This window comes from Eriocheir sinensis, unplaced genomic scaffold (genome assembly GCF_024679095.1).
Source record: "Eriocheir sinensis breed Jianghai 21 unplaced genomic scaffold, ASM2467909v1 Scaffold1064, whole genome shotgun sequence".
Taxonomy (NCBI): Eukaryota; Metazoa; Arthropoda; class Malacostraca; order Decapoda; family Varunidae; genus Eriocheir; species Eriocheir sinensis.
The window spans coordinates 1-6327 of NW_026110368.1; the positions used below are offsets into that span (position 1 = coordinate 1).

A 6327-nucleotide genomic window follows, 5' to 3' on the forward strand; every position below is an offset into this window, starting at 1 on the left:
CATGAAAACCTTCTCCAATGTGTGTTTTTAGGTTCCTTGTACAGAAGAAGGGTCGAACACCCACCAGGGTCACAAAACTACCCCTGGAAATGCCCTAAACTCCCTTGAAAGCCTTGTCAATTGTGCATTTATTTCTTTAGGTTCCTGGTACAGAGGAAGGGTCGAACTCCCACCAGGGTCACAAAACTACCCCTGGAAATGCCCTAAACTCCCTTGAAAGCCTTGTCAATTGTGCATTTATTTCTTTAGGTTCCTGGTACAGAGGAAGGGTTGAACTCCCACCAGGGTCACAAAACTACCCCTGGAAATGCCCTAAACTCCCTTGAAAGCCTTGTCAATTGTGCATTTATTTCTTTAGGTTCCTGGTACAGAGGAAGGGTTGAACTCCCACCAGGGTCACAAAACTACCCCTGAAAATGCCCTAAACTCCCTTGAAAGCCTTGTCAATTGTGCATTTATTTCTTTAGGTTCCTGGTACAGAGGAAGGGTCGAACTCCCACCAGGGTCACAAAACTACCCCTGGAAATGCCCTAAACTCCCTTGAAAGCCTTGTCAATTGTGCATTTATTTCTTTAGGTTCCTGGTACAGAGGAAGGGTCGAACTTCCACCAGGGTCACAAACTACCCTGGAAATGCCCTAAACTCCTTGAAAGCCATGTCAATTGTGCATATATTTCTTTAGGTTCCTGGTACAGAGGAAGGGTCGAACTCCCACCAGGGTCACTAAACTAACCCTGGAAATGCCCTAAACTCCCTTGAAAGCCTTGTCAATTGTGCATATATTTCTTTAGGTTCCTGGTACAGAGGAAGGGTCGAACTCCCACCAGGGTCACAAAACTACCACTGGAAATGCTCTAAGCTCCCTTGAAAGCCTTGTCAATTGTACATTTATTTCTTTAGGTTCCTGGTACAGAGGAAGGGTCGAACTCCCACCAGGCTCACAAAACTACCCCTGGAAATGCCTCCAACAACCCCTATGAATGCCTTGTCAAATGTGTGTTTCTTTAGGTTCACGGCACATAGGAAGGGTCAAGCTACCACCAGGGTCATAAAACTAGTCTTGGAAATGCCTCCCACAACCCCTATGAAAGCCTTGTCAAATGTGTGTGTTTGGGCAGTGAAATGTTTAGGAATAATGTGTTGGGATCAGAGAAAGGGATAGGATGAGGGGACAGCTTGGGATAATGTTTGGTATTATGGAAGTAGGAGAGAGAGAGAAAAAAAAAACACATGGCAGGCTTTTTGATAAGTTTTCCTTTCTATAAAAAGTTTTAAAGTAACGGAGAAGGCTTTTTGTGGGTCATTATTTTCCCTTTTTGTGTGAAGTTTGGGTCATGGGATTGTACGGAATTTTGCTGGTAATATTTTTCTACCTTTTTCTCTACCATTCAGTAGGCTGGTAGATGGGTCCTTTGACTATGTTCAGATGAATTTTGGTTGATTGTGGTGGTCAGAATAGAGAGTCATGCATTAAGTGTGGGTTTCAGGATGGTAAAGAATTTTTTGTAATATTTTCTGAACCTTTTTCTCTACCATTCTGTTACTGTGTGCGGCAGATGGTTGATGTTCGGTAGGCTGGTAGATCGATCCTTTGGCTAGGTTGGGATGAATTTTGGTTGATCTCGGTTGATTGTGGTGGTCAGAATAGAGAAAGAGAGAGTTCAATAATCCAAACAGTCATCCAAGAAGCACATCACTGCCCCATTTACATCGCTCCAGTCAGGGAGGGATATTTGGAGGCTGGAGGAGAGGGAGGATTTAAGATAGACTGAAGGAGAGGGAGGAAAAATAGAGAGAACTTGGGACAAAATGAAGTAAAAATTCTAGTTAGTCAGCTCCCTCTCTCTTTCTGAAGCCTGAGTATATACAGTTAAAGAAGGGTCACTCTACGGGCAGTATAATAATCATGTGTTTACCTTTGAATACATGTCGTAATAACCACTAAAACACACCATGAAATACCTCCTGTTCCCTCTCACTGAAGCCTTAGTATATGCTGTCAACAAAGGCTCATATTGTGGCCAGTATAATGTTTACCATTCAAAACGCTGTAATAACCAATAAATTACACTGTGAAATAATGTCAAATTTCCGCTGTACATTCACCATTCCTTTCTCTAGTAGTTTGACGTACCATGCAATCGGTTGTCCCTGTACGGAAATGTGACGTCTTCCTGAAAATTGCTCACTTAACATTATCAGTATCACGGCTCTCCCTAACCCGGCAGCTTTGAATATACCAGCATTTGTTTATCCATCCTTCCTCTTCAATCTGCCACAAACTTGGTGTCTCTACGTCATGTGGTGTGTATGTTATGACGTTACGAAGTGCAGTGACGTGTTAGGCTGTCAGTAGGTCTTGTTCTGAGTGCTGCATAGGTTGTGCTTAGCTTGGTGTGGCTAACGTCCCTCCCTCTCCATGCACTCAATTTGGTAATTTTTTGTAAAATTTGATCATTTTTTGCAAACTACAATATTACGTAGGAAACAGTGAGGACTGAAAAATGTCACCTGCTCAAGCACACACCTTTGACAGGGCCTTCATAGGAGTTGTGGGCATTTCCAGGGGTAGTTTGATGACCCTGGTGGTAGTTTAACCCTTCTACAGGGGACTTCGTGGTGCAGTGGTTATCACACTCGGCTCACAACCGAGAGAGCCCGGGTTCGATTCCCGGGCGGAGTGGAAAATTTGGCTTTCCGATACCCTACGCCCCTGTCCACCCAGCAGTGAATGGTTACCAGGTATTAATCAGGGGTTGTGTCCCGTCTCCTGGGATCTGTTTCCTTCTTTAATTCCTTCCCCTCCTGTCTCTCTCCGGCATATGACCACAGATGTTGTTGCGACTAAATGAAAAACTTTTTATCCTAGACCATCTATTCTAGTCTGCTCATGGTACCGTGAGGGCCGGAATTGAGCTATTTTGTCTCAATTTTTATCTTGCTCTCACAGGAGGTTACGTTAAAATCTAAGTTTAATCCAAGGTTAGGATAACTTTTGCTGACCGGGAGGTAAACTGACAGGGCTTTCATAGGAGTTGCGGGCATTTCCAGGGGTAGTTTTATGACCCTGGTTGTAGCAAGACCTTTCCTCTTTACCATGAACCTATAAAACAAGTCAAAAGAACCCAATTAATCTCCTTTACGGCCTTTGGAAGTAGCTGATGTGAGGAGCGGAAATGTCCGAGGCTCACATTCTTGAAAAAGCCATCCCGAGAGACTTGTATTTAAGGCTTCCGTAGGAGGTTTGGGCATTTCCAGGGGTAGTTTTATGACCCTGGTGATAGATTAACCCTTCCTATGTACCATGAACCTTCAAAACCACTCAATTAGAACCCGATTGATCTCCTTTTTGGCATCTGACAGTCACATTCTTAAAAATATTGTTCCAAGCGCACACATTTGACAGGCTTTTGTAGGAGTTGTGAGAATTTCCAGGGGCAGTTTGATGACCCAGGTGGTAGTTTTAACTTTCTCCTTACCATGAATCTTAAAACAAGACTCGTGAGAACTTGATTGATCTCCTTATTGACCTTTGCAAGTAGCTGACGTGAGGGGCGGAAGGGTCTGCTTCATAGATCTTAGGAAGGAAAGTTTGAGACGTACCTTGAATCAGCTCCTTGACGCTAGTAGACTCCATGGCTGGCGTTCCTTCCTCCTTGTCTTCCTCAAATTCCAGACTTTCCTCCTCTGTGATGTACCTTTCTCTCTCTCTCTCAGTTCTAATCATTCCTTCTTTATTTAGTTTTATTTATCCTCATCATCTGTTTTACTTCCCTTTACTTACCTTAATCTCTCTCTTCTCCGCCTCCTCCTCCTCACTTTCCTCCTCTCATACGTACATCCTTCTCGGTAAATCCTTTTCACTGTATCGTATATATAGTTCCATTATTTGCTTGTTTCCCTTCCTCCTCATCTCTTAACGTATAAACGAGGCTTACGGCAGAGAAATCCTAAGGCACGATGACCTATTCTTACGTATACTAGAGTACGTTCACACACTGAGAACAGATTACGAGACTTCCAGCCCTCCGCTCATCCTATGCAAGGTTTATTTTCCCTTGCAAGTAACTATATCTTGTTCTTCCTTTCCCCCCTTGCTAACTAGAACATAATTATTGCCATATTGCTCGTCATGATGTACGTTACAAGGGAAAGTGACCCTCCGTCTGCCCCATAAAAGTTGAGCTTCCATTTTGATTCGTCCCTCGTTCATCCTTGGAGGGGTAGTCTGTCTTTCCCAGTGCAAATTAGAGTTAAATTGCTATGTTATGATACTAATTGCAAGGGGAAAGAGACCCTTCGTACAATTTACACAAGGGTCGCCATTCCTAATGTCACCTCACTTCTCTGCCGTACGCCTCAAATATTTTAGTCTGTGATATGTTATCTGCTTTCTCTTTGTCTAAGGTATTTATGTCATAGTAATAATCTCATGTCTGTCTTATTTTCTTCTTGGTTGTATATCCTTGTTTCCACGTCTTTTATTTCATATGTTTATTATTGTCTCTTAACCTCCATTGCTTTTTCAATGACTTTTGAGCTCTTTATGCATACAATCTCTCCTCTTGTTAGTTCCCTTCGTTGTCGTCTCTTATATCTTGTTTCCAATTCATATATAATTCTTTTTATATAAGTTTTTTTTTCTGTATGAAAATTAGTTCCTCCCTTTAATATATATAGAATTAGCTTAAAGTAGCCTAAGTCAATTATACCTAAAAAAAGTGTCCAGGGATATTAGCTAAATGGGTTTGGGGCAAGATAAAGTCATAGGTGTGGTCCTTAACTTTATTTATAAGACTTCATAGTACAGATACAGTTCACATCTTCTGTGACTGGCTTACAGAACAGTCCCTTGCAGAGAAAAGTACAAGTCATCAGAGTTGACTAACACGACTTCTTTCCTTCGGCAGAATTGAACGGACATCTCGGTCTGCCTGCGGGACACCGCACACTCTGGAAGAAGAAAGAACACCAAGATGTCAAGTTCCTGCAGAATCAGCCTCTTAGTGAAGGAAATGTGCTCTATTTATTTAATAAATGATTGACAAAAAAATAATTTTGTATTTATTTTAGAAAAATTATATGGCTCACTTTTTGCATATATGTTGCAATACTATGCAATAAGTATATCCTGCAATAAGTTGGCAATATATATATATATATATATATATATATATATATATATATATATATATATATATATATATATATATATATATATATATATATATATATATATATATATATACTATGCAATAAGTATATATGCAATAATATATATATATATATATATATATATATATATATATATATATATATATATATATATATATATATATATATATATATATATATATATATATATATATATATATATATATATATATATATATATATATATATATATATATATATATATATATATATATATATATATATATATATATATATATATATATATATATATATATATATATATATATATATATATATATATATATATATATATATTGCAATAAGTTTGCAATATATATATATATATATATATATATATATATATATATATATATATATATATATATATATATATATATATATATATATATATATATATATATATATATATATATATATATATATATATATATATATATATATATATATATATATATATATATATATATATATATATATATATATATATATATATATATATATATATATATATATATATATATATATATATATATATATATATATATATATATATATATATATATATATATATATATATATATATATATATATATATATATATATATATATATATATATATATATATATATATATATGCAATATATATATATATATATATATATATATATATATATATATATATATATATATATATATATATATATATATATATATATATATATATATATATATATATATATATATATATATATATATATATATATATATATATATATATATATATATATATATATATATATATATATATATATATATATATATATATATATATATATATATATATATATATATATATATATATATATATATTGCAATAAGTTGCCAATAAATAGAAGAAGAGGAATGGAAAGAGGAGATGAGTAAAAGAAGGGAGAGTAAAAGATGAGTCAAAATGAGGGAGAAAATGAGTTAAAAGAAGAATGAAAAGGAAAAGTTGAGAGGAGGAGCTTGGAGAGAGAGCAGAAGAGAGGAGTGGTAATGAGAGAGTAGACATAAACAATTACCAAAACGCCAAATGAAATTAAACAAATATGTCGGCAAGAGAAGCCT

At 35.8% G+C, this 6327-nt stretch overlaps 1 long non-coding RNA gene across 2 annotated transcripts; it reads left to right on the forward strand.

Annotated features, from left to right (window-relative positions):
* Positions 1-9: 9 nt before the first annotated feature.
* On the forward strand, positions 10-2685 carry LOC126989134 (uncharacterized). 2 transcript variants are annotated; one of them, XR_007742903.1, is made up of 3 exons: positions 10-358; positions 468-576; positions 901-2685. It is a non-coding gene; the product is annotated as an uncharacterized LOC126989134 (long non-coding RNA). The 2 variants fall into 2 exon arrangements; XR_007742902.1 differs by having other exon boundaries at positions 10-249.
* The last annotated feature ends 3642 nt before the right edge of the window (positions 2686-6327 follow it).